Source organism: Lytechinus variegatus, chromosome 12, assembly GCF_018143015.1.
Source record: "Lytechinus variegatus isolate NC3 chromosome 12, Lvar_3.0, whole genome shotgun sequence".
Lineage (NCBI taxonomy): Eukaryota > Metazoa > Echinodermata > Echinoidea > Temnopleuroida > Toxopneustidae > Lytechinus > Lytechinus variegatus.
The window spans coordinates 33,396,889-33,424,157 of record NC_054751.1 but is presented as its reverse complement, the minus strand read 5'-3'; the positions used below and the strand labels follow the sequence as shown (position 1 = coordinate 33,424,157).

General features: G+C 37.3%; 2 long non-coding RNA genes across 2 annotated transcripts; both read right to left on the bottom strand.

The window, feature by feature from the left end:
- Window positions 1-191: 191 nt before the first annotated feature.
- On the bottom strand, window positions 192-10,359 carry LOC121425043. The gene is made up of 2 exons (XR_005971470.1): window positions 10,271-10,359; window positions 192-9,880 (listed from the first exon to the last, which is right to left on the bottom strand). It is a non-coding gene; the product is annotated as an uncharacterized LOC121425043 (long non-coding RNA).
- Window positions 10,360-22,764: 12,405 nt separating this feature from the next.
- On the bottom strand, window positions 22,765-26,949 carry LOC121425042. The gene is made up of 2 exons (XR_005971469.1): window positions 25,010-26,949; window positions 22,765-24,440 (listed from the first exon to the last, which is right to left on the bottom strand). It is a non-coding gene; the product is annotated as an uncharacterized LOC121425042 (long non-coding RNA).
- Between the last annotated feature and the right edge of the window lie 320 nt (window positions 26,950-27,269).

Below are 27,269 nucleotides of genomic sequence, written 5' to 3'. Positions count from 1 at the left end.
TTTTGGCACTTCCACAGTTCCTTCATTTTGTTCAGGGGCCACCGCTTCCCAAATCGAGCGCAGAATTGCTCCTCCACCTCGTTCCATGCAGAATTCTTTGCCTCATTGGCCTTGTGATTAGTTTCTGTTCCTTCTTGCAGGTGCTGCCCAGCCTTCTCCACACTTGGGATGCCTCGTTTTTTCCAAGATAATCTAGGAAAATGGCCACGCTACAACAATAGCTGGCAAGTGTCCCTGCAGCCCTGGTCTTTAGCTCCTCCACCATCCACTCGTCCACTTTCTGAGATATGTTGCATAAACCGGCGATGTTGCCACGCCACAGCTCGCCGTACAAGACGTAGGTAACCTGATGAACGTGCTGACAGGCCAACTTGTTCATTTTTAGATTTTATCTCCCAAATATTAGACTAACAAAGTCCTTTTTATACCAACAACTTTCTATGTTCAACTTGGTACATAACAAGACATAAAACTTAACATTCCAACAATTCTAACTCGTTGCATTACAATCAAGTAATGTTCTGATTAAATATTTAAAAATAATCTCATAAAAATTAATACACTACCAAAATACAAGTTATTAATAATTGTATGTGTGCATGAAATACTTGGAAGAATGAGAGAGAAGGAGGGGGTGGGGTAAGAGTCAAAACGTCAAGAGGGGTTCCATGCTGTCGAAGAATTGAAGAAACATCGAAGCAAACATGGTGAAGACTGCTTAAATTCGTTCCCTATCCAGGATTGAATGTAAGAAAGCACTGAAGAAAACATGGTGAAGACTGCTTAAATTCGTTCCCTATCCAGGATTGAATGTAAGAAAGCACTGAAGAAAACATGGTGAAGACTGCTTAAATTCGTTCCCTATCCGGGATTGAATGTAAGAAAGCATTGAAGAAAACATGGTGAAGACTGCTTAAATTCGTTCCCTATCCAGGATTGAATGTAAGAAAGCACTGAAGAAAACATGGTGAAGACTGCTTAAATTCGTTCCCTATCCAGGATTGAATGTAAGACTGCACTGAAGAAAACATGGTGAAGACTGCTTAAATTCGTTCCCTATCCAGGATTGAATGTAAGAATGCACTGAAGAAAACATGGTGAAGACTGCTTAAATTCGTTCCCTATCCAGGATTGAATGTAAGAAAGCATTGAAGAAAACATGGTGAAGACTGCTTAAATTCGTTCCCTATCCGGGATTGAATGTAAGAAAGCATTGAAGAAAACATGGTGAAGACTGCTTAAATTCGTTCCCTATCCAGGATTGAATGTAAGAAAGCACTGAAGAAAACATGGTGAAGACTGCTTAAATTCGTTCCCTATCCAGGATTGAATGTAAGAAAGCACTGAAGAAAACATGGTGAAGACTGCTTAAATTCGTTCCCTATCCGGGATTGAATGTAAGAAAGCACTGAAGAAAACATGGTGAAGACTGCTTAAATTCGTTCCCTATCCGGGATTGATTGTAAGAAAGCACTGAAGAAAACATGGTGAAGACTGCTTAAATTCGTTCCCTATCCGGGATTGAATGTAAGAAAGCATTGAAGAAAACATGGTGAAGACTGCTTAAATTCGTTCCCTATCCAGGATTGAATGTAAGAAAGCATTGAAGAAAACATGGTGAAGACTGCTTAAATTTGTTCCCTATCCGGGATTGAATGTAAGAAAGCACTGAAGAAAACATGGTGAAGACTGCTTAAATTCGTTCCCTATCCGGGATTGATTGTAAGAATGCACTGAAGAAAACATGGTGAAGACTGCTTAAATTCGTTCCCTATCCAGGATTGAATGTAAGAAAGCACTGAAGAAAACATGGTGAAGACTGCTTAAATTCGTTCCCTATCCAGGATTGAATGTAAGAAAGCACTGAAGAAAACATGGTGAAGACTGCTTAAATTCGTTCCCTATCCGGGATTGAATGTAAGAAAGCATTGAAGAAAACATGGTGAAGACTGCTTAAATTCGTTCCCTATCCGGGATTGATTGTAAGAATGCACTGAAGAAAACATGGTGAAGACTGCTTAAATTCGTTCCCTATCCAGGATTGAATGTAAGAAAGCACTGAAGAAAACATGGTGAAGACTGCTTAAATTCGTTCCCTATCCAGGATTGAATGTAAGAAAGCACTGAAGAAAACATGATGAAGACTGCTTAAATTCGTTCCCTATCCGGGATTGAATGTAAGAAAGCATTGAAGAAAACATGGTGAAGACTGCTTAAATTCGTTCCCTATCCGGGATTGAATGTAAGAAAGCACTGAAGAAAACATGGTGAAGACTGCTTAAATTCGTTCCCTATCCGGGATTGAATGTAAGAAAGCACTGAAGAAAACATGGTGAAGACTGCTTAAATTCGTTCCCTATCCGGGATTGATTGTAAGAAAGCAGCTATGAAGTCATCTCAGATGGACAGGACGTTTGGTAGACGATGCCCAGTGTTCGCTGGTTTGGAGTACTGAGTACGTACTGCACGATGACAAGTACAGAGTACCGAGTACGCGATGCACGTTGACGAGTACAGAGTACGCGATGCACGATGATAAGTACCGAGTACGGTACACGATGACAAGTACAGAGTACCGAGTACGTGATGCACGGTGATGAGTACAGAGTACCGGTGCATGACGAACAGTGCAGGGTGTGGCAGGCGTTCTGGCAAGTGAAGGCCGGCGAGCGAGATGAGAGTGATGCAACTGGACTTGACTCATCCATCATGACGTTCCTTATGCAGGATTGTCAATTGTTCTGCTTGATTGGTGACGATCCTTATTCAGGGTATTTTAGACTTCCTTTCTTCCAACTGCTGTAACTGTTGGCAACGTTTCTTATTCAGGATTGTCACTTGTCGAACCTCTCATTTCTGCTGCTGTCAATCGACTTTGCTCGAGCTGCCCTAGACCTCTCGGTACTCAATGCCAGTCAATTTCATCGAAGGGAAGGGGGGATTCATATTCTTCCATGCACAATACAATAAAATCCACTTCCACATTCTCATTTCAATCGACTTCTCTGACTTGAAACAGTCTGCAACATTTTCATACACACATCATAAAATAGCATCTGAATATTTACAAGATGTAAGAGACTTAGATTAATTTAGGCAACTACGAAGTAAAAACAAACTACTGGTACATAACTAAGACTACATACTACGACGAGGTACCCTTGCATTTCTTTCCCTAAGTTACCCCGATTTCCCTAACGTTACGATGTTTCATACTTCTGCGTTTATCAATTGAGAAAGAGGGAAAACAAAAACAAAACTCTCCTTAAATTCTGTTGTGTACCACATACAAAATAAATCAGCAATCAAGCAATATCTCTAGAGTAAACTAACGTTAAAGGCAGACATAAAAATATTAATCTCATCGATCAGGCATCAAGCCTAAAATTTCTATAAAGAACTTTGAAATTCCAGTTCTGACAAATATAATCAAAATTCCTTTTTTATAGAAAGAGGGGGGGGGGGTATTATGTAACCTAAGAAGTTTAAAAGAGATATTCCACTCACGATTCTTGCTACTATCAACGCTTGAGACAACAACTGTCAGACTCGCTCTCAACTGGCTTGAGGTTTTCTTCTGAACAAAAACTCACTAAGATGCAAAGTGAAGAAATTTTCACCCCCTGCCCCTTTTATACCCCTGGCTATCGGGCCCCTATCGCCTGACAGAAACTGGACTTGCCCGCTTACGTGATTGGCCAAAAGTTTGTGACGTCATCACCCGCGAAACACGAAATACAGACTGTACCATTTCCGGTAGGGAATAATCACTTCTAGTGACTAAAATAGGATCATTAAAGACATCATTTTATCATAAAAGGGAAAAATAGAGCATCAAGCTCCTCACTGAAAAGACATTTTCAAGGTAAGTGACAATTTATCGAGAAAACTCGCTCCGTGCATCACCGTGCACGCTATTAACCTAACCTTGTCCCACGTACTAAATCTTATGTATTGCGGTGGTTCTAAAAATAGCACAATTCGCCTCTGTTACTATGCTCATTGACTGCTGTAGTAAACACCTCAGCTGATTTTACTACGTTCATTCAAGATTCAAAACAACAGCTGTGAGTGCTGGCATTGTATTAAAGTGAAAATTTTGAGAAGATTTTGGATAATTAATGCTGGCTGGAAATAGCACAGATCTAAATAGAAAATATTAAAAGAAAATTTTGAAAAAAATCTTGGGGGTATTTCTTCACATTATTATCATCATGCGTAAAAATGCATGGCAAACATGACGCAGCAATCAAGATTAAAATGGCACTAATTCCGTAACAGTTAATGCGCACAATGCGTCGCAGTAACACTAAGTACATCTTTTCACTTGGCTCTCCACTAATTTTTTACACACTCCTACCAGTTTATCTTCTAGTATTCTATTTTCCACTCTTGTTCTTTCACATTCACTGCCAGTAATATTTGTATTTACTTTTAGCCTTGTTTCTCTACTGTCATCACCTTACGTGATGACAAAACTGAAGGTTGAACCTAGTTTTCTCAAACACAATCAGCTGGTCATTGTGCATTCTTTTCCTTCCGCACAATGATCTAGTATGTCTTCACAGTGTTAAATCATGGTCAAGGAGGTCCTTGACCATAGCTTGTACCATGTTTACCTCTCACTCACCCACTTCTACATTAAACGTATACAACACTGACCTGAGATTATAACTTTTGCTTTTAAACCTTTTGGTAATAATTCAATAATTATGCAATTTAACAGAGATGATTGACCTTGCCCATTCTATTTCCTCTTATTTGTCATGTTGATCAATTGATCATGAGTGATCCCTAACTCCTGACAAAAAATACCGACATTGTCATTACGCCCCATCTCCCTTACCTGAGAACATGATGGCAAATCATCAATACTCATGTGATCCATTTCTCCATCCATGCTTGACAAGAAACTGTTTTGTTGGAACCGAAATTGGATTTAATACTTCAAAATAAGTCATTCAATCATTGAACTACATATAACTAGGCTTTTTCTTCGTCTGACGATTGTCTAGGGGTAAATATTTTCTTATTCATCAAGCAATTCACTCTTTGTATCCTTTTGAATAGGGCTTGCTTTCAAGTATATATTTAGAAATGACAAACATTACCAAAATTAAGAGGGCAGTCTTTGAAGAATGGTAGAAGTGCTCTCATTTTAGAAATAAACTTCAATGAGACTTAATACTGACATATCTGCATACATGAGGAGTTGGTAAAACTCCATTGCTTTTTCCTCCACTGGACGGTTCAGGTTGTTCGTCCTTGCTTCAACAACATTGAGATCTAGCCAGCAAGGGAAGTTTAAGAACTTCAACTCCTGCTTGATGTGCCTGCAGGTGCCCCCTAGGGTGACATTGAGTATGTATAACCACTTAGTGTGGGTGGATAGGGGAACGTTCTCTTGCACTACCCCCCACCCAGCTGAGAATCGCTGAATGTACAATGACCACGGCCCCCAACCGAGTGATACCGAGTATGAGTACATTAAGGTTTTTCAAATGATTTTTACTCATGTCAGTACTCATACTCTCTATAACCTCTGCAACACAGTGGATGCATCTTGAAGCCGTAATTCTTTCCATGCTGTCGATGGTAGAAGTCGAGCCAAGCACTGCCCCTGTCATAAAGAAGTTTTGTGCTGTCAATATCTGCAGACTAGGTGGCAATGCTTGACTCCTTCCAGTTGCATGTTCAAGATGAGGTCAAAGTACTTTGATTAATCTTGCAAGCCCCTCTCTTGTAAAACTGTATCTTCTAATGTCTTCAGCAGAAAATTCTTCCTAGAGTACCACTCGATTTCTGAATACTCGTTGATGAGGAACCCCTTCCAGTTCCTCATTGTCCTCTTTGTCCAGAATGACATCCAAAGCTGCAATGTTGGTTACTTAGTGACTTTACGCTTGATTTCTTTTCAATTGTAGGGTCTACGATTGATCAACATTGATCAGTCGTTTTAGTTCCTACCAACTCAACAACATCTTGTCTGACATCTCTAGCAGTATATGACTTTCCTAATGTTTTATACCATCTGAGTGAAAGCCAAAGCTTGTCTTTGATCCATTTCATTCGTAGTCTCGTGCATTTGAAGAAAAAAAATGTTTCTTGCTGCTTTGGTTGGAATGTTCTAATTCTAATTTTCAGCTATCACTATTCTTGAGAGGAATTTCTCTATCTTTGTTACTTGTCTTCTTTCCCTGTAGAATATATTTGTAAATGATAATTCCTCAACATCGGCCTGTAATGACCTAATTGGTACATTTCCCCCACTGGGTGAGAAAGAGAGAATGATTTGTTGGTCATTAACATTTGTGGATACATCATGGTGTCCAAACTTCCAACAGGTTCTTTCTCATCATTTTCACCCCAATCAGAATCACTATCTTTTTCTTCCTCCTCTGTCTGACAACTAGAAACATCAACTTGATTTGGTAGTATCTTTTCACAAGAACTTTCTTCAAGGAACTCTTTCCACTGAGTCCTGCCCCTTGAGTTAGCCAAGATTTGTCTAAACCATCTGTAACATATTGTTGAAACAGAGGTTTCAAAACACTTCTGTGGTCTTTCATTTTCAAACATGTAATAACTTTTGTAAAGAAGATGTTCCTTTAGTTTCAGGGATGGTGTGTGAATCAGTATTGAAACGATACAGTGAATTTACTGTTGAAACATTGCTAGCAGTAACCTAAAGAAATATCCCACGAATTCTCATTTTCCGCAACTGGGTAATTCTTGAATGGAGAAAAGTCCTATTTTCAAGTTGGCTTTAATAGTTTCAATTCAATTTTAGTTTGAATGTGGAAATTCAGTTCTATTAGCTGATGAAAGTGGAGAGAGTTGTTTTTAACATCCAGTTATGATAAGTGTGACAAATCCTTCATCTGCCTTTAACATTTAATATTTCTCACAACCAATTACAAAGGAAGTAAAACAAGATGTCTGACTTGGCTAAAACTCAGACTAAAGATCACTGTCAGGAAAACAAATTCTGGAAATAAATAAAAATGATGTAATTCAATTAGATAGAAAGACTGACTGTTGAGGATATAGATGAATTTATGTATCTTGGTGCAATTATTTGTAAATATAATGGTTGAGAAAATGGCACAAAGAGCAGTATTAATAAAGCCAGAATGCTTTTTGTAAAAAAAATAAGATGTTGAGGTCGAAGAAGCATTGAAGGAACACCAAAGTCAAGTTGTTCAATGTCAAGGATGTCAGAGATCAACCATTCCAGAGGTACAAGGAGCCTGCTGGATTTGTTAACATGCTCAACTATGAGGCCCTCAGCTAAGTTACTGCTCCTCAAATGCTGTTGGCCTGGCCTTCCTGTCGACTCCATGCTGTAAAACTAAAACAATACTTTTACGTCTCCTGTCAGTGGGTTTGCAAAACATCATGTTTTGTTTTTTCCACTGCATCCCCTCTCAAATGTAATGGCCCTGGCCCTCAATTATAACGATACTTTACGTCTTCTGTCGATTGGTTCACAGAACTTATTTTGTTTTCCACTGCATCCCCTTTTCATCAACCTTATATTTTCTTTCTTCTATAGTAATCATGATAAATGAGTACTTACAGTGTGAGATGAAAGTTTTAGAAGTAAAATTGAGAGAAATTTCTTCACAAGTGGGGAAGATCTCCACCTTCCAATATGGCGTCTGGAAGAAGTTGTGCCAAATTTGTGCATCTCACCTCCTGTTTATACCTCAAAATCCTGTCTTCCAATTGGTTAAAAATACCCCACCCAAGCGCGAAACTACTCACAATGTAGCTCGTTGGATGTCACAATGCTCAACATCTCTTATAGTCCTTGCATTTATCTTTAATCATAAAATAGTGATTTGTATTTTGAATGGCTACATTTGTCCATGAAATTCTTTCTGTTGATGCGTTGGCGGAATTCTTCGTTGTATGACCTGTATATCTGGTCAGAAAATTCTTCCAAAGGTACCGCTCAATTTCGGAATACTCGTTGATGAGGAACCCTTTCCGGTTCCTCATTGTCCTCTAGGTCAAGAATGACATCCAAAGCTGCAATGTTGGTTGCTAAGTGACTTTACACTTGATTTCTTATCAATCGTAGGGTCTACCATGAATTTGGTGGTATATGATGAATTTCTATGATTGATCGACATCGATCAGTTGTTTTAGTTCCTACCAACTCAACCACATCTTGTCAGACATCTCCTGCAGTATATGACTTTCCTGGTGTTTATACCACCTGAGTGAAAGCCAAAGCTTGTCTTTGATCTGTTTCATTCGTAGTCTTGTGCATTTGAAAAAAAAAGATGTTTCTTGCTGCTTTGGTTGGAATGTTCTAATTCTAATTTTCAGCTATCACTATTCTTGAGAGGAATTTCTCTATCTTTGTTACTTGTCTTCTTTCCCTGTAGAATATATTTGTAAATGTTAATTCCTCAACATCAGCCTGTAATGACCTAATTGGTACATTTCCCCCACTGGGTGAGAAAGAGAGAATGATTTGTTGGTCATTAACATTTGTGGATACATCATGGTGTCCAAACTTCCAACAGGTTCTTTCTCATCATTTTCACCCCAATCAGAATCACTATCTTTTTCTTCCTCCTCTGTCTGACAACTAGAAACATCATCTTGATTTGGTAGTATCTTTTCACAAGAACTTTCTTCAAGGAACTCTTTCCACTGAGTCCTGCCCCTTGAGTTAGCCAAGATTTGTCTAAACCATCTGTAACATATTGTTGAAACAGGTTTCAAAACAATAAACTGATGTATGTTTTTATTCATCCAGGAAAGTCAAATATAGATGGAAAAAATAAATCTATTCATCTGGACTTACTTGTTGAAGCAGAGGATGAATTCCCGCCAGTTCAGAAGAGCTGAAGAAGCGTCCCGGATGGACGTGAAACTGTCGTCTGCTTCAACAGTAAGTCCAGATGAATATTTTTATTTTTTCCATCGAGGTTTCAAAACACTCTTGTTGTGGTCTTTCATTTTCAAACATGTAATAACTTTTGTAAAGAAGATGTTCCTTTAGTTTCACAGGGATGGTGTGTGAATCAGTATTGAAACGATACAGTGAATTTACTGTTGAAATATTGTGTGCAGTAACCTAAAAAATATCCCACGAATTCTGATTTTCCGCAACTTGGTAATTCTTGAATAGAGAAAAGGCCTCTCTCCTTGTTGGTTTCAATTCTGGTGGACAATTTGGAAATTCGGTTCTATTAGCTGATGAAAGTGGAGAGAGTTGTTTTTTAACATCCAGTTATGATAAGTGTGACAAATCCTTCATTTGCCTTTAACACTTAATGTTTCTCACAACCAATTACAAAGGAAGTAAAACAAGATGTCTGACCTGGCTAAAAGTCAGATTGAAGATCACTGACAGGAAACAAATTCTGAGAATACACAACAAAAAATGATTTAATTCAATAAGCTAGAAAGAATGTTGAGGATATAGATGAATTCATGTATCTTGGTGCAAGTATTGATAAATAAAATGGTTGAGAAAATGCCATGAAGAGCAGAATTGATAAAGCCAGAATGCTTTTTTAGAAAATGAATAATATGTTGAGGTTGAAGAAGGATTGAAAGAAAGCCAATATCGTGTTGTTCAATGTCAAGGTTGTCAGAGATCAACCATTCCAGAGGTACAAGGAGCCTGGATTTGTTAACATGCTCAACTATGAGGCCCTTGGCTATGTTACTGTTCCTCAAATGCTGTCGGCCTGGCCTTCCTGGTCAAAAATACCCCACCAAGGCGCAAAACCACTCCCAATGTATGCACATCACTCATAGTTTGCCGTCTGCAAGCCAATTCAGGATTTCTGGGTGCTATTGAATCTGTCTCCCAGCTCTGCTGGCATTTTCCCTGGCATACGATGGACAAAAAAACCTATCAAAGCTAGTGTTGCTGCAACCTCCTGCATTGCAGCGAGTGCCACATTTTCTTTTTTTCCATGGCTTGGGGCCAGACTCACTGTTGAAGACGATGGCAATCCAGAATCAAATCGAGATCTAACTTTTAAGTGGACCCTCTATATTTGAAACAGCATGGCTTTATGCAGTGCACTAAGATCCTGTTTTGTTTGGAGGAGGTGCTCCAATGGGATTTGTAGGGCAGGAATTGTGGTATCATCACAAGTATCTGTAAATGGTACCATATCTTCGGCCGCAAATATCGTTGTCCATATATTAATCCCATCCTGGGCCTTTTTACTACCTTCGTGTCGCCTCACTATATTTTTTGTGTGTTGTCATAGGTAATTCGAAATCCTGCAATAACCTATCAAAGCTGGTGTTCCTCAACCTCCTGCATTGCAGCGAGTGCCACATTTTCTTTTTTTCCATGGCTTGGGGCCAGACTCACTGTCGAAGACGATGGCAATCCAGAATCAAATCGAGATCTAACTTTTAAGTGGACCCTCTGTATTTGAAACAGCATGGCTTTATGCAGTGCACTAAGATCCTGTTTTGTTTGGAGGAGGTGCTCCAATGGGATTTGTAGGGCAGGGATTGTGGTATCATCACAAGTATCTGTAAATGGTACCATATCTTCGGCCGCAAATATCGTTGTCCATATATTAATCCCATCCTGGGCCTTTTTACTACCTTCGTGTCGCCTCACTATATTTTTTTGTGTGTTGTCATAGGTAATTCGAAATCCTGCAATAACCTATCAAAGCTGGTGTTCCTCAACCTCCTGCATTGCAGCGAGTGCCACATTTTCTTTTTTTCCATGGCTTGGGGCCAGACTCACTGTCGAAGACGATGGCAATCCAGAATCAAATCGAGATCTAACTTTTAAGTGGACCCTCTGTATTTGAAACAGCATGGCTTTATGCAGTGCACTGAGATCCTGTTTTGTTTGGAGGAGGTGCTCCAATGGGATTTGTAGGGCAGGGATTGTGGTATCATCACAAGTATCTGTAAATGGTACCATATCTTCGGCCGCAAATATCGTTGTCCATATATTAATCCCATCCTGGGCCTTTTTACTACCTTCGTGTCTCCTCACTATATTTTTTTGTGTGTTGTCATAGGTAATTCGAAATCCTGCAATAGAGCAAAGAAATTAGAGATTAACTGTGTGGGAAATGGCCAAAACCTTATTTGCCATTGGTGCACCCATGCTGGACTTGATATTACATTCCATGTTATGGCTCTGCCCACCTAAGGGTTGCTGGATAATTGTTTATCCATGTGTCACACATTTTACTATGATTAATAGCATGATATGTTGCATCAAAGGGGAAAAATCCAATATAAAAAATCAAAGAGAAGTATTTCTTCCGACATGCAATCTAAATTTCAGGTCTGTAATAGGTCAAAAGGAAAAGTTTATGAATGCTAGATTTCATTGAATTTCTTGCAAAAAAAAACAGTACAGTAATACACATACTATAATGTAATCTTGGGGGTTTACAAAATATAATTAATTCATTTAATTAAATTTTTTGTAACAGTTGAATGAATGTAATATGCTTTAATTTTTGTTGGAGTAACTATTAAAAACTGTTAAAGAGCATTTTCTACCATGTTTGTATACAAGGCTGTATAATGAACATTTTTCAAGCTTTGGCTCTGGGGCTAGGAACTGTGCCTTCACAGGGGCTCTCTGGGGAAGATTCATGACCACTGGCTTGTAGATTTTCATTTCCACTAGGATCTGTAATACATGGATGAACAGAAAATGTAAGAATCATTTGGTATGCTTGATTAAAATGTTTCTTTGTATGCTCTCAGTTTTTACTTAGATTCATTATTTCTCAGGTCATGCTTACTGCATAGTACCTTTTCAATTGTCAAGTTATAATGACTACATGTAATAAGAAATGGAGAATGATGAGAGTTCAAACTAAATCACACAAAAAGAAAGTTTGCATTTTTTAAAAATTACATGTACTAATCACTCTACCTAATACCTGTATGACCAAAAAGCATGACCAACATGGATGGCGGCTGCAATACACGTGTGCAAATCCTATGGGTTGTGATTTTGATACCTTGATCTAATGATATGGTGTCGATGTTGGACTTGTTAGAGTGTCCCCACCCGAGGGTAAGGTGCAGATTGCTCCCAGCTGTTGCATTGCCATTGTTGGAGCAGGCATAAAACACTCGGGTTGGAAAGGGTGCTCAGCCACGATGACGGTGGGGAAAGTATCCTTTTTTTAGGTTGGGACTTTTTTTTTGAATTCCATGTTTATGCATCTGAACCTCAGTATATTCATAATCCTCTTCCATGAAAAGTCCACTGCACAGGTTAATATATTTGTATGATCTTGCTTCAAATTTGCGTTTTCACCTGATAAAGTCCATTCAGGATTTCTGGGTGCTATTGTATCTGTCTCTCAGCTCTGCTGTCATTTTCCCTGGCATACGATGGACAAAAAAACCTATCAAAGCTCGTGTTCCTGCAACCTCCTGCATTGCAGCGAGTGCCACATTTTCTTTTTTTCCATGGCTTGGGGCCAGACTCACCGTTGAAGACGATGGCAATCCAGAATCAAATCGAGATCTAACTTTTAAGTGGACCCTCTGTATTTGAAACAGCGTGGCTTTATGCAGTGCACTAAGATCCTGTTTTGTTTGGAGGAGGTGCTCCAATGGGATTTGTAGGGCAGGAATTGTGGTATCATCACAAGTATCTGTAAATGGTACCATATCTTCGGCCGCAAATATCGTTGTCCATATATTAATCCCATCCTGGGCCTTTTTACTACCTTCGTGTCGCCTCACTATATTTTTTTGTGTGTTGTCATAGGTAATTCGAAATCCTGCAATAACCTATCAAAGCTGGTGTTCCTCAACCTCCTGCATTGCAGCGAGTGCCACATTTTCTTTTTTTTCCATGGCTTGGGGCCAGACTCACTGTTGAAGATGATGGCAATCCAAAATCAAATCGAGATCTAACTTTTAAGTGGACCCTCTGTATTTGAAACAGCGTGGCTTTATGCAGTGCACTAAGATCCTGTTTTGTTTGGAGGAGGTGCTCCAATGGGATTTGTAGGGCAGGGATTGTGGTATCATCACAAGTATCTGTAAATGGTGTCATATCTTCGGCCGCAAATATTGTTGTCCATATGTTAATCCCATCCTGGGCCTTTTTACTACCTTCGTGTCGCCTCACTATATTTTTTTGTGTGTTGTCATAGGTAATTCGAAATCCTGCAATAGAGCAAAGAAATTAGAGATTAACTGTGTGGGAAATGGCCAAAACCTTATTTGCCATTGGTGCACCCATGCTGGACTTGATATTACATTCCATGTTATGGCTCTGCCCACCTAAGGGTTGCTGGATAAATTGTTTATCCATGTGTCACACATTTTACTATGATTAATAGCATGATATGTTGCATCAAAGGGGAAAAATCTAATATAAAAAATCAAAGAGAAGTATTTCTTCCGACATGCAATCTAAATTTCAGGTCTGTAATAGGTCAAAAGGAAAAGTTTATGAATGCTAGATTTCATTGAATTTCTTGCAAAAAAAAAACAGTACAGTAATACACATACTATAGTGTAATCTTGGGGGTTTACAAGAACTTGTGCAGTACATCATTTAATACGAAATATAATTAATTTATTAAAAAATTTTGTAACAGTTGAATGAATGTAATATGCTTTATTTTCTGTTGGAGTAACTATTAAAAAAGAAAGAGTAAAAACTGTTAAAGAGCATTTTCTACCATGTTTGTATACAAGGCTGTATATTGAACATTTTTCAAGCTTTACCTCTGGCTCTGGAACAGAGAATGTAAGAATCATTGTGTATACTTGATTAAAATGTTTCTTTGTATGCTCTCAGTTTTTACTTAGATTCATTATTTCTCAGGTCATGCTTACTGCATACTACCTTTTCAATTGTCAAGTTATAAGGACTACATGTAATAAGAAATGGAGAATGATGAGAGTTCAAACTAAATCACACAAAAAGAAAGTTTACATTTTTTAAAAATTACATGTACCAATCACTCTACCTAATACCTGTATGACCAAAAAGCATGACCAACAAGGATGGCGCCTGCAATACACGTGTGCAAATCCTATGGGTTGTGATTTTGATACCTTGATCTAATGATGGTGTCGATGTTGGACTTGTTGGAGTCTCCCCACCCAAGGGCGAGGTGCAGATTGCTCCCACCTGTTGCATTGCCATTGTTGGAGCAGGCATAAAACACTCGGGTGGGAAAGGGTGCTCACCCACGATGATGGTGGGGAAAGTATTGTGGCGTGAAGGGGGGGGGGTTGTTATATACAAGGGATGAATTAAAGAAGAGGTGAAGAGGAGAGGGGAAGAGACCGGAGCGAGAGACCAGAGTGGAGAGAGACAGAGTGGAGAGAGAGAGAGAGAAGATAGGGGGAAGAGTCTCTGCACTTGCACTCTATTCTTCTCACAATTTCTCATCAATCTCCACCAAATATAAATCAATCATTCATAACGGTAAGCTGCCACCATCTAGCCTTTTTTATGAGAGCACTAGATTCTCCTCTCTTTACAACATTCGTTTATAAAGAGACTCCAGACTCGCTGAAGCATAAATAAAATAAATATCCACAAAACCAACCATTCCAATTGGCTTATTTGCCAACACAATACATACGTCACAACTCGTAATCGGTCACCTGACCTCAAGTCACTGAAAATCGTAAACATTTGCACATTCCTTCGTGTACACTATTTCACATGCTCTCCAGCATCTTCTAAGAAATCTGCCTCATTGCAACAATTCTGGTAAGTGGAAACATTGCATGATTCTATTATTTCCTAATAAATTAATCTAAGAATTCACCATCAAACAAGACAAGCAAACTAGTAATTTTGCACACTAAAACGTGCACCAATAATCTAATTCATCAACAACAACTCATGATTCAGCATAGCACACACGTGCAACGCCGCACACTCAGTGCCTCACTGGCAAAGTCGAACTTGCCAAAACAATATACTACAACTCAATACATTAAAGGTCTCTCTCTCACAGTCTCTCGTGCTAACTCTTCATAATCGGTAGCGAGCAATCTAAGGCACAATGACATGGAAAAGTGATTTCGTTCTATAAATGATCTCATTTTCTAAATTTGCTATCTCGAGTAGAAGTAAATGTACCAATCATTGTTGTCACTTCTGTAACTAACGTTCACACCAGACGGTTACTCTAGTAAAATAAATAACTCTGTATTCAGTAATTGTTCAACTGAATCAATAACAAGTAATTCTTTATTAATAAACTTTAACTAACAGCTAGGCATTGTTGCCAATATCAAGTTGTGTTCTGTTCAATAAATTCTTCTTTGATCTATGTATACTATGTACAATATCTACAGACGACACCTCATGACTATGTTTTGTCGTCATAATTTATTCAAGTACTTGTCGTCATTTCGATATGACAATACATATTCTTAAAAACCAAGTAATATGTCTTAAATTCTATCTATATTTTAAATCTCTACTATCATGAGACAGATCAAAGTAAGTTGATTGAACTGTACTAGTTTCCTTCCTACAAATATACTTATCACTCCAGCAAAAAGTATGAAAAGAAATTCTATTCTCGGCTACGTCTAGCCTCTCTATCACTTTCTAAAACTAGGCCCTTAGCCATCCACTAAACTCTTTCCCTATCCTGAGCTAAAACGCTCAAATAAACTGACTTTCAACTTCAATCCAACAGAGTCACCGCTCAACGGGTCATTTTACCAAACTGGCCTATCCGCCCCTTAAAGTATTCAATGATAGCTCACTTTGTCGGCTTATCATTTCACTTTTTACTAACCTAAGTCTTTAGATAGGACAGTCTCAAATTGTCACATTCCTTCCTATCGCAACTATCAGAACTTACTTGACATCTTTATAAACAAACTTAAATCCAAGGAAAATCCGAATTCCTCCAAGGATTCTTTCCTTATTGTTTTTCCGAGAAAACTATCCAGTAAACCTAATCGTCTCATGAAAAGATTGTATTGATAAATCAATACATCCCTAATAATCTCTCTACTTTTACTATACATGTCTATTTCAGAAGGAGTAAAGGCTCTGATTATTCGAAATAGAAATGACTGCCTTTATCATAGGAGGCATCCTAGATAATAGAATAATTTACATATTTACAACTTTGCCTGAACTATCAGGAACTCATTAAAACCCTAATCTCAACTATCTGTCCTATAAAAGATCAAGGATCTATAATCAGGTAAGATCCAAAAATAGTCAATATTCATCTGTTAACCTTAAGTCCTATTCCTAACAATACTATGATCTTCATAAAAGATCAAGGATGCCTCATCTAGAGACCCCTGGTGACATATGTCTAAGTTATGAAGGCTCTCAGCCTTCTGCTCCAAAAATTCATCTTTATTAAGATATACCTGTCAGTAATAAATTCATAATGTCCAGATTCAAATAAACCATTCATCTCAAACCATTAATGTCACGGAAACTACCCTGGGTAAGGTTAGACGAGAAGCACGGTTGCATTCGAGACAGATGTCACTCTGCTCAACGACCTGGGCCGCGTCTCAATTGTTGCAGCTTATTTTCATTCAGCCAAAGAAGAGTCTAAACACTCTACCAAAATATCAGTTCACCTTTCCCAAGAATGGTTTCTTACAAGTGACCAATAATAAATAAGAATACATCAATACATAAACATCATCATTATCAATAACATTTATAAATTCACTGACAATTGGCACATTTTAAAACCGACCAAACTTGGCACATTTTGATATTGACCAAAATTGGCACTTTTCAAAATTGCCCAAAATTGGCACATTTTGATATCGACCAAAATTGGCACTTCTGAACTTGACCAAAATTGGCACCTTTGAAATCGACCAAAATTGGCACATTTTGAACTTGACCAAAATTGGCACATTTTGAACTTGTCCAAAATTGGCACTTTTTGAACTTGACCAAAATTGGCACTTTTTGAACTTGACCAAAATTGGCACATTTTGAACTTGTCCTAAATTGGCACATTTTGAACTTGACCAAAATTGGCACATTTTGAACTTGTCCAAAATTGGCATATAAAAACTGACCAAGTATTATTGGCATCTTTTCAACTTGACGAAAATATCGGCATATAAAAACTGACCAACTATTATTGGCATTTTTTCAACTTGACGAAAATATCGGCATATAAAAACTGACCAAGTATTATTGGCATCTTTTCAACTTGACGAAAATATCGGCATATAAAAACTGACCAAGTATTATTGGCATCTTTTCAACTTGATGAAAATATCGGCATATAAAAACTGACCAAGTATTATTGGCATCTTTTCAACTAGACGAAAATATCGGCCTATAAAAACTGACCAAGTATTATTGGCATCTTTTCAACTTGACGAAAATATCGGCATATAAAAACTGACCAAGTATTATTGGCATCTTTTAAAATTTACCAAAATTCATTGGCAAATATTTCACACATTTATGGTTTAAAACAAAAACAAACATCTCTAATGCGCATACTGACGCACCATGAAAATTCGACTGAACGCAACATAGAATAAACCTCTTTCCATAATGGCAAAATGAGAATATAGTATGACGCAACTTCAAACAACCTTTATGTGACTCAATTTCTCCTATAAAACTTTAAAAATAGAGAATCAAGATAATTAATTTGGAATCTCACATTCAGCAATCATTATGGTAAATATTCTTCTCCTAAAATAGTCAGCAAATATTACTGGAGAAATAAAGATTAAATTACCTTGAAAGGTTTGCCCACTTGTCCAGAAAAATATGTCTGTCAAAAATGACGCTCTCGGTACTGTGCACAACAAATCTTTATCTGAATCAATGGTAATCTTCGTTATAAAAAGTAACTTTTATGGAGCAAGAAATGGAACGCGCATTTTATTGATTACGCAATTTAGGCGCGTTGCTAATGGTTTCTGACCAGAAGTAGCCATGACCAGTGCTACGTCACAATAGAAAGTACTAACTAAAAGACGCTACCAAAAATGGTGCATTATGACGTCACACTTTGTTTGTTACGTAAGTCTTGCTAGTTTATTTTTTTAGTGATTCCGTCACAGTATCCTTTTTTTAGGTTGGGAGTTTTTTTTTCCGAATTCCATGTTTATACATCTGAACCTCAGTATATTCATAATCCTCTTCCATGAAAAGTCCACTGCACAGGTTAATATATTTGTATGATCTTGCTTCAAATTTGCGTTTGCACCTGATAAAGTCCATTCAGGATTTCTGGGTGCTATTGAATCTGTCTCCCAGCTCTGCTGTCATTTTCCCTGGCATACGATGGACAAAAAAACCTATCAAAGCTCGTGTTGCTGCAACCTCCTGCATTGCAGCGAGTGCCACATTTTCTTTTTTTCCATGGCTTGGGGCCAGACTCACTGTCGAAGACGATGGCAATCCAGAATCAAATCGAGATCTAACTTTTAAGTGGACCCTCTGTATTTGAAAGAGCATGGCTTTATGCAGTGCACTATCCTGTTTTGTTTGGAGGAGGTGCTCCAATGGGATTTGTAGGGCAGGGATTGTGGTTTCATCACAAGTATCTGTAAATGGTGTCATATCTTCGGCCGCAAATATTGTTGTCCATATGTTAATCCCATCCTGGGCCTTTTTACTACCTTCGTGTCTCCTCACTATATTTTTTTGTGTGTTGTCATAGGTAATTCGAAATCCTGCAATAGAGCAAAGAAATTAGAGATTAACTGTGTGGGAAATGGCCAAAACCTTATTTGCCATTGGTGCACCCATGCTGGACTTGATATTACATTCCATGTTATGGCTCTGCCCACCTAAGGGTTGCTGGATAATTGTTTATCCATGTGTCACACATTTTACTATGATTAATAGCATGATATGTTGCATCAAAGGGGAAAAATCTAACATAAAAAATCAAAGAGAAGTATTTCTTCCGACATGCAATCTAAATTTCAGGTCTGTAATAGGTCAAAAGGAAAAGTTTATGAATGCTAGATTTCATTGAATTTCTTGCAAAAAAAAACAGTACAGTAATACACATACTATAATGTAATCTTGGGGGTTTACAAGAACCTGTGCAGTACATCATTTAATACGAAATATAATTAATTCATTTATTTAAAATTTTTGTAACAGTTGAATGAATGTAATATGCTTTATTTTCTGTTGGAGTAACTATTAAAAAAGAAAGAGTAAAAACTGTTAAAGAGCATTTTCTACCATGTTTGTATACAAGGCTGTATATTGAACATTTTTCAAGCTTTACCTCTGGCTCTGGAACAGAAAATGTAAGAATCATTGGGTATACTTGATTAAAATGTTTCTTTGTATGCTCTCAGTTTTTACTTAGATTCATTATTTCTCAGGTCATGCTTACTGCATACTACCTTTTCAATTGTCAAGTTATAAGGACTACATGTAATAAGAAATGGAGAATGATGAGAGTTCAAACTAAATCACACAAAAAGAAAGTTTGCATTTTTTAAAAATTACATGTACCAATCACTCTACCTAATACCTGTATGACCAAAAAGCATGACCAACAAGGATGGCGCCTGCAATACACGTGTGCAAATCCTATGGGTTGTGATTTTGATACCTTGATCTAATGACGGTGTCGATGTTGGACTTGTTGAGTCTCCCCACCCGAGGGCGAGGTGCAGATGCTCCCACCTGTTGCATTGCCATTGTTGGAGCAGGCATAAAACACTCGGGTGGGAAAGGGTGCTCACCCACGATGATGGTGGGGAAAGTATTGTGGCGTGAAGGGGGGGGGGTTGTTATATACAAGGGATCAATTAAAGAAGAGGTGAAGAGGAGAGGGGAAGAGACCGGAGCGAGAGACCAGAGTGGAGAGAGACAGTCAAAATGTGGTCATCTCACCATCGATCGACATCTTCAAGACACGAGTCAGAGATGTCGTCTTAAACTAACTCAAAATATGAGAACAATTTGTATATAGTGTATATGCGTTCGTTTTTGGACTTATTTTCATCGAGCTTTGCTACGAGCAACACGTTTAATTAGCCGATAGACAACCAACTGTTGTGCGACGATACTCCGTGGAGGTTTATGCACACTACTGGAAGAAGAAGAAGACAGAGTGGAGAGAGAGAGAGAGAAGATAGGGGGAAGAGTCTCTGCACTTGCACTCTATTCTTCTCACAATTTCTCATCAATCTCCACCAAATATAAATCAATCATTCATAACGGTAAGCTGCCACCATCTAGCCTTTTTTATGAGAGCACTAGATTCTCCTCTCTTTACAACATTCATTTATAAAGAGACTCCAGACTCGCTGAAGCATAAATAAAATAAATATCCACAAAACCAACCATTCCAATTGGCTTATTTGCCAACACAATACATACGTCACAACTCGTAATCGGTCACCTGACCTCAAGTCACTGAAAATCGTAAACATTTGCACATTCCTTCGTGTACACTATTTCACATGCTCTCCAGCATCTTCTAAGAAATCTGCCTCATTGCAACAATTCTGGTAAGTGGAAACATTGCATGATTCTATTATTTCCTAATAAATTAATCTAAGAATTCACCATCAAACAAGACAAGCAAACTAGTAATTTTGCACACTAAAACGTGCACCAATAATCTAATTCATCAACAACAACTCATGATTCAGCATAGCACACACGTGCAACGCCGCACACTCAGTGCCTCACTGGCAAAGTCGAACTTGCCAAAACAATATACTACAACTCAATACATTAAAGGTCTCTCTCACAGTCTCTCGTGCTAACTCTTCATAATCGGTAGCGAGCAATCTAAGGCACAATGACATGGAAAAGTGATTTCGTTCTATAAATGATCTCATTTTCTAAATTTGCTATCTCGAGTAGAAGTAAATGTACCAATCATTGTTGTCACTTCTGTAACTAACGTTCACACCAGACGGTTACTCTAGTAAAATAAATAACTCTGTATTCAGTAATTGTTCAACTGAATCAATAACAAGTAATTCTTTATTAATAAACTTTAACTAACAGCTAGGCATTGTTGCCAATATCAAGTTGTGTTCTGTTCAATAAATTCTTCTTTGATCTATGTATACTATGTACAATATCTACAGACGACACCTCATGACTATGTTTTGTCGTCATAATTTATTCAAGTACTTGTCGTCATTTCGATATGACAACAATACATATTCTTAAAAACCAAGTAATATGTCTTAAATTCTATCTATATTTTAAATCTCTACTATCATGAGACAGATCAAAGTAAGTTGATCGAACTGTACTAGTTTCCTTCCTACAAATATACTTATCACTCCAGCAAAAAGTATGAAAAGAAGTTCTATTCTCGGCTACGTCTAGCCTCTATCACTTTCTAAAACTTGGCCCTTAGCCATCCACTAAACTCTTTCCTTATCCTGAGCTAAAACGCTCAAATAAACTGACTTTCAACTTCAATCCAACAGAGTCACCGCTCAACGGGTCATTTTACCAAACTGGCCTATCCGCCCCTTAAAGTATTCAATGATAGCTCACTTTGTCGGCTTATCATTTCACTTTTTACTAACCTAAGTCTTTAGATAGGACAGTCTCAAATTGTCACATTCCTTCCTATCGCAACTATCAGAACTTACTTGACATCTTTATAAACAAACTTAAATCCAAGGAAAATCCGAATTCCTCCAAGGATTCTTTCCTTATTGTTTTTCCGAGAAAACTATCCAGTAAACCTAATCGTCTCATGAAAAGATTGTATTGATAAATCAATACATCCCTAATAATCTCTCTACTTTTACTATACATGTCTATTTCAGAAGGAGTAAAGGCTCTGATTATTCGAAATAGAAAATGACTGCCTTTATCCTAGGAGGCATCCTAGATAATAGAATAATTTACATATTTACAACATTGCCTGAACTATCAGGAACTCACCAAAATCCTAATCTCAACTATCTGTCCTATAAAGATCAAGGATCTATAATCAGTTAAGATCCAAAAATAGTCAATATTCATCTGTTAACCTTAAGTCCTATTCCTAACAATACTATGATCTTCATAAAAGATCAAGGATGCCTCATCTAGAGACCCCTGGTGACATATGTCTAAGTTATGAAGGCTCTCAGCCTTCTGCTCCAAAAATTCATCTTTATTAAGATATACCTGTCAGTAATAAATTCATAATGTCCAGATTCAAATAAACCATTCATCTCAAACCATTAATGTCACGGAAACTACCCTGGGTAAGGTTAGACGAGAAGCACGGTTGCATTCGAGACAGATGTCACTCTGCTCAACGACCTGGGCCGCGTCTCAATTGTTGCAGCTTATTTTCATTCAGCCACAGAAGAGTCTAAACACTCAACTAAAATATCAGTTCACCTTTCCCAAGAATGGTTTCTTACAAGTGACCAATAATAAATAAGAATACATCAATACATAAACATCATTATCAATAACATTTATAAATTCCCTGACAATTGGCACATTTTAAAACCGACCAAACTTGGCACATTTTGATATTGACCAAAATTGGCACTTTTCAAAATTGCCCAAAATTGGCACATTTTGATATCGACCAAAATTGGCACTTCTATACTTGACCAAAATTGGCACCTTTGAAATCGACCAAAATTGGCACATTTTGAACTTGACCAAAATTGGCACATTTTGAACTTGTCCAAAATTGGCACTTTTTGAACTTGACCAAAATTGGCACTTTTTGAACTTGACCAAAATTGGCACATTTTGAACTTGTCCAAAATTGGCACTTTTTGAACTTGACCAAAATTGGCACATTTTGAACTTGACCAAAATTGGCACATAAAAACTGACCAAGTATATTGGCATCTTTTCAACTTTGACAAAAATATTGGCATATAAAAACTGACCAAGTATTATTGGCATCTTTTCAACTTGACGAAAATATCGGCATATAAAAACTGACCAAGTATTATTGGCATCTTTTCAACTTGACGAAAATATCGGCATATAAAAACTGACCAAGTATTATTGGCATCTTTTCAACTTGACGAAAATATCGGCATATAAAAACTGACCAAGTATTATTGGCATCTTTTCAACTTGATGAAAATATCGGCATATAAAAACTGACCAAGTATTATTGGCATCTTTTCAACTAGACGAAAATATCGGCCTATAAAAACTGACCAAGTATTATTGGCATCTTTTCAACTTGACGAAAATATTGGCATATAAAAACTGACCAATAATGGCATCTTTTAAAATTTACCAAAATTCATTGGCAAATATTTCACACATTTATGGTTTAAAACAAAAACAAACATCTCTAATGCGCATACTGACGCACCATGAAAATTCGACTGAACGCAACATAGAATAAACCTCTTTCCGTAATGGCAAAATGAGAATATAGTATGACGCAACTTCAAACAACCTTTATGTGACTCAATTTCTCCTATAAAACTTTAAAAATAGAGAATCAAGATAATTAATTTGGAATCTCACATTCAGCAATCATTATGGTAAATATTCTTCTCCTAAAATAGTCAGCAAATATTACTGGAGAAATAAAGATTAAATTACCTTGAAAGGTTTGCCCACTTGTCCAGAAAAATATGTCTGTCAAAAATGACGCTCTCGGTACTGTGCACAACAAATCTTTATCTGAATCAATGGTAATCTTCGTTATAAAAAGTAACTTTTATGGAGCAAGAAATGGAACGCGCATTTTATTGATTACGCAATTTAGGCGCGTTGCTAATGGTTTCTGACCAGAAGTAGCCATGACCAGTGCTACGTCACAATAGAAAGTACTAACTAAAAGACGCTACCAAAAATGGTGCATTATGACGTCACACTTTGTTTGTTACATAAGTCTTGCTAATTTATTTTTTTAGTGATTCCGTCACAGTATCCTTTTTTTAGGTTGGGAGTTTTTTTTTTAATTCCATGTTTATGCATCTGAACCTCAGTATATTCATAATCCTCTTCCATGAAAAGTCCACTGCACAGGTTAATATATTTGTATGATCTTGCTTCAAATTTGCGTTTGCACCTGATAAAGTCCATTCAGGATTTCTGGGTGCTATTGAATCTGTCTCTCAGCTCTGCTGTCATTTTCCCTGGCATACGATGGACAAAAAAACCTATCAAAGTTCGTGTTGCTGCAACCTCCTGCATTGCAGCGAGTGCCACATTTTCTTTTTTTCCATGGCTTGGGGCCAGACTCACTGTCGAAGACGATGGCAATCCAGAATCAAATCGAGATCTAACTTTTAAGTGGACCCTCTGTATTTGAAAGAGCATGGCTTTATGCAGTGCACTATCCTGTTTTGTTTGGAGGAGGTGCTCCAATGGGATTTGTAGGGCAGGGATTGTGGTTTCATCACAAGTATCTGTAAATGGTGTCATATCTTCGGCCGCAAATATTGTCCATATGTTAATCCCATCCTGGCCTTTTTACTACCTTCGTGTCTCCTCACTATATTTTTTTGTGTGTTGTCATAGGTAATTCGAAATCCTGCAATAGAGCAAAGAAATTAGAGATTAACTGTGTGGGAAATGGCCAAAACCTTATTTGCCATTGGTGCACCCATGCTGGACTTGATATTACATTCCATGTTATGGCTCTGCCCACCTAAGGGTTGCTGGATAATTGTTTATCCATGTGTCACACATTTTACTATGATTAATAACATGATATGTTGCATCAGGGGGGAAAAATCTAACATAAAAAATCAAAGAGAAGTATTTCTTCCGACATGCAATCTAAATTTTAGGTCTGTAATAGGTCAAAAGGAAAAGTTTATGAATGCCAGATTTCATTGAATTTCTTGCAATAAAAAACAGTACAGTAATACACATACTATAATGTAATCTTGGGGGTTTACAAGAACCTGTGCAGTACATCATTTAATACGAAATATAATTAATTCATTTATTTAAAATTTTTGTAACAGTTGAATGAATGTAATATGCTTTATTTTCTGTTGGAGTAACTATTAGAAAAGAAAGAGTAAAAACTGTTAAAGAGCATTTTCTACCATGTTTGTATACAAGGCTGTATATTGAACATTTTTCAAGCTTTACCTCTGGCTCTGGGGCTAGGAACAGTGCCTTCACAGGGGCTCTCTGGGGAAGATTCATGACCACTGGCTTGTAGATTTTCATTTCCACTAGGATCTGTAGCACATGAATGAACAGAAAATGTAAGAATCATTGGGTATACTTGATTAAAATGTTTCTTTGTATGCTTTCAGTTTTTACTTAGATTCATCATTTCTCAGGTCATGCTTACTGCATACTACCTTTTCAATTGTCAAGTTATAAGGACTACATGTAATAAGAAATGGAGAATGATGAGAGTTCAAACTAAATCACACAAAAAGAAAGTTTGCATTTTTAAAAAATTACATGTACCAATCATTATACCTAATACCTGTATGAATTTCAATATGGCTATACATGTAGGCACTTTCCCTGGCATAGGATGGACAAAAAACCTATCAAAGCTGGTGTTGCTGCAACCTCCTGCATTGCAGCGAGTGCCACAATTTCTTTTTTTCCATGGCTTGGGGCCAGACTCACTGTTGAAGACGATGGCAATCCAGAATCAAATCGAGATCTAACTTTTAAGTGGACCCTCTGTATTTGAAACAGCATGGCTTTGTGCAGTGCACTAAGATCCTGTTTTGTTTGGAGGAGGTGCTCCAATGGGATTTATAGGGCAGGAATTGTGGTATCATCACAAGTATCTGTAAATGGTACCATATCTTCGGCCGCAAATATCGTTGTCCATATGTTAATCCCATCCTGGGCCTTTTTACTACCTTCGTGTCGCCTCACTATATTTTTTTGTGTGTTGTCATAGGTAATTTAAAATCCTGCAATAGAGCAAAGAAATTAGAGATTAACTGTGTGGGAAATGGCCAAAACCTTATTTGCCATTGGTGCACCCATGCTGGACTTGATATTACATTCCATGTTATGGCTCTGCCCACCTAAGGGTTGCTGGATAATTGTTTATCCATGTGTCACACATTTTACTATGATTAATAACATGATATGTTGCATCAAAGGGGAAAAATCTAACATAAAAAATCAAAGAGAAGTATTTCTTCCGACATGCAATCTAAATTTTAGGTCTGTAATAGGTCAAAAGGAAAAGTTTATGAATGCTAGATTTCATTGAATTTCTTGCAATAAAAAACAGTACAGTAATACACATACTATAATGTAATCTTGGGGGTTTACAAGAACCTGTGCAGTACATCATTTAATACGAAATATAATTAATTCATTTATTTAAAATTTTTGTAACAGTTGAATGAATGTAATATGCTTTATTTTCTGTTGGAGTAACTATTAGAAAAGAAAGAGTAAAAACTGTTAAAGAGCATTTTCTACCATGTTTGTATACAAGGCTGTATATTGAACATTTTTCAAGCTTTACCTCTGGCTCTGGGGCTAGGAACAGTGCCTTCACAGGGGCTCTCTGGGGAAGATTCATGACCACTGGCTTGTAGATTTTCATTTCCACTAGGATCTGTAGCACATGAATGTATAGAAAATGTAAGAATCATTGGGTATACTTGATTAAAATGTTTCTTTGTATGCTCTCAGTTTTTACTTAGATTCATTATTTCTCAGGTCATGCTTACTGCATACTACCTTTTCAATTGTCAAGTTATAAGGACTACATGTAATAAGAAATGGAGAATGATGACAGTTCAAACTAAATCACACAAAAAGAAAGTTTGCATTTTTTAAAAATTACATGTACCAATCATTATACCTAATACCTGTATGAATTTCAATATGGCTATACATGTAGGTAATGTTGTGATGGAGGATGAGGACTTGTTATATGATCAAATACACAAAATTTAACAATATTTTCTAAAGCATTTTTTTCTTAAGACTATAGCAATATGTTATGATCAAATATTGTTTGAACCTCCTTGCCTGAAGCCCAAAAATGTTAAAATATTGGAATTTCATGTGTTCAGGAGGAATGAAACTTCATTTCACATGACAATGACTAGAAAATCAAAATATTTCATATAATAAAATACAAGAGAAATAGTGAGTGATGTCATCAGTTCCCTCATTTGCATACCTACCGAGATGTGCATATAACTGTTTGTGAAATGAAGCGAAACTTTAAAATGTCATAACTTTCTTATTTTACATCCGATTTTGATGAAATTTTCAGTGTTATTGAACACCCACTGACGTCATCATATATCACCAATTTCGCGGACATGTAAAAACATAACAGACGACGTGTGCAGACCTGGCGATCAACGTACGACTAGTGGTGCAGAATGTTCCATTGCAGCTTTATGGG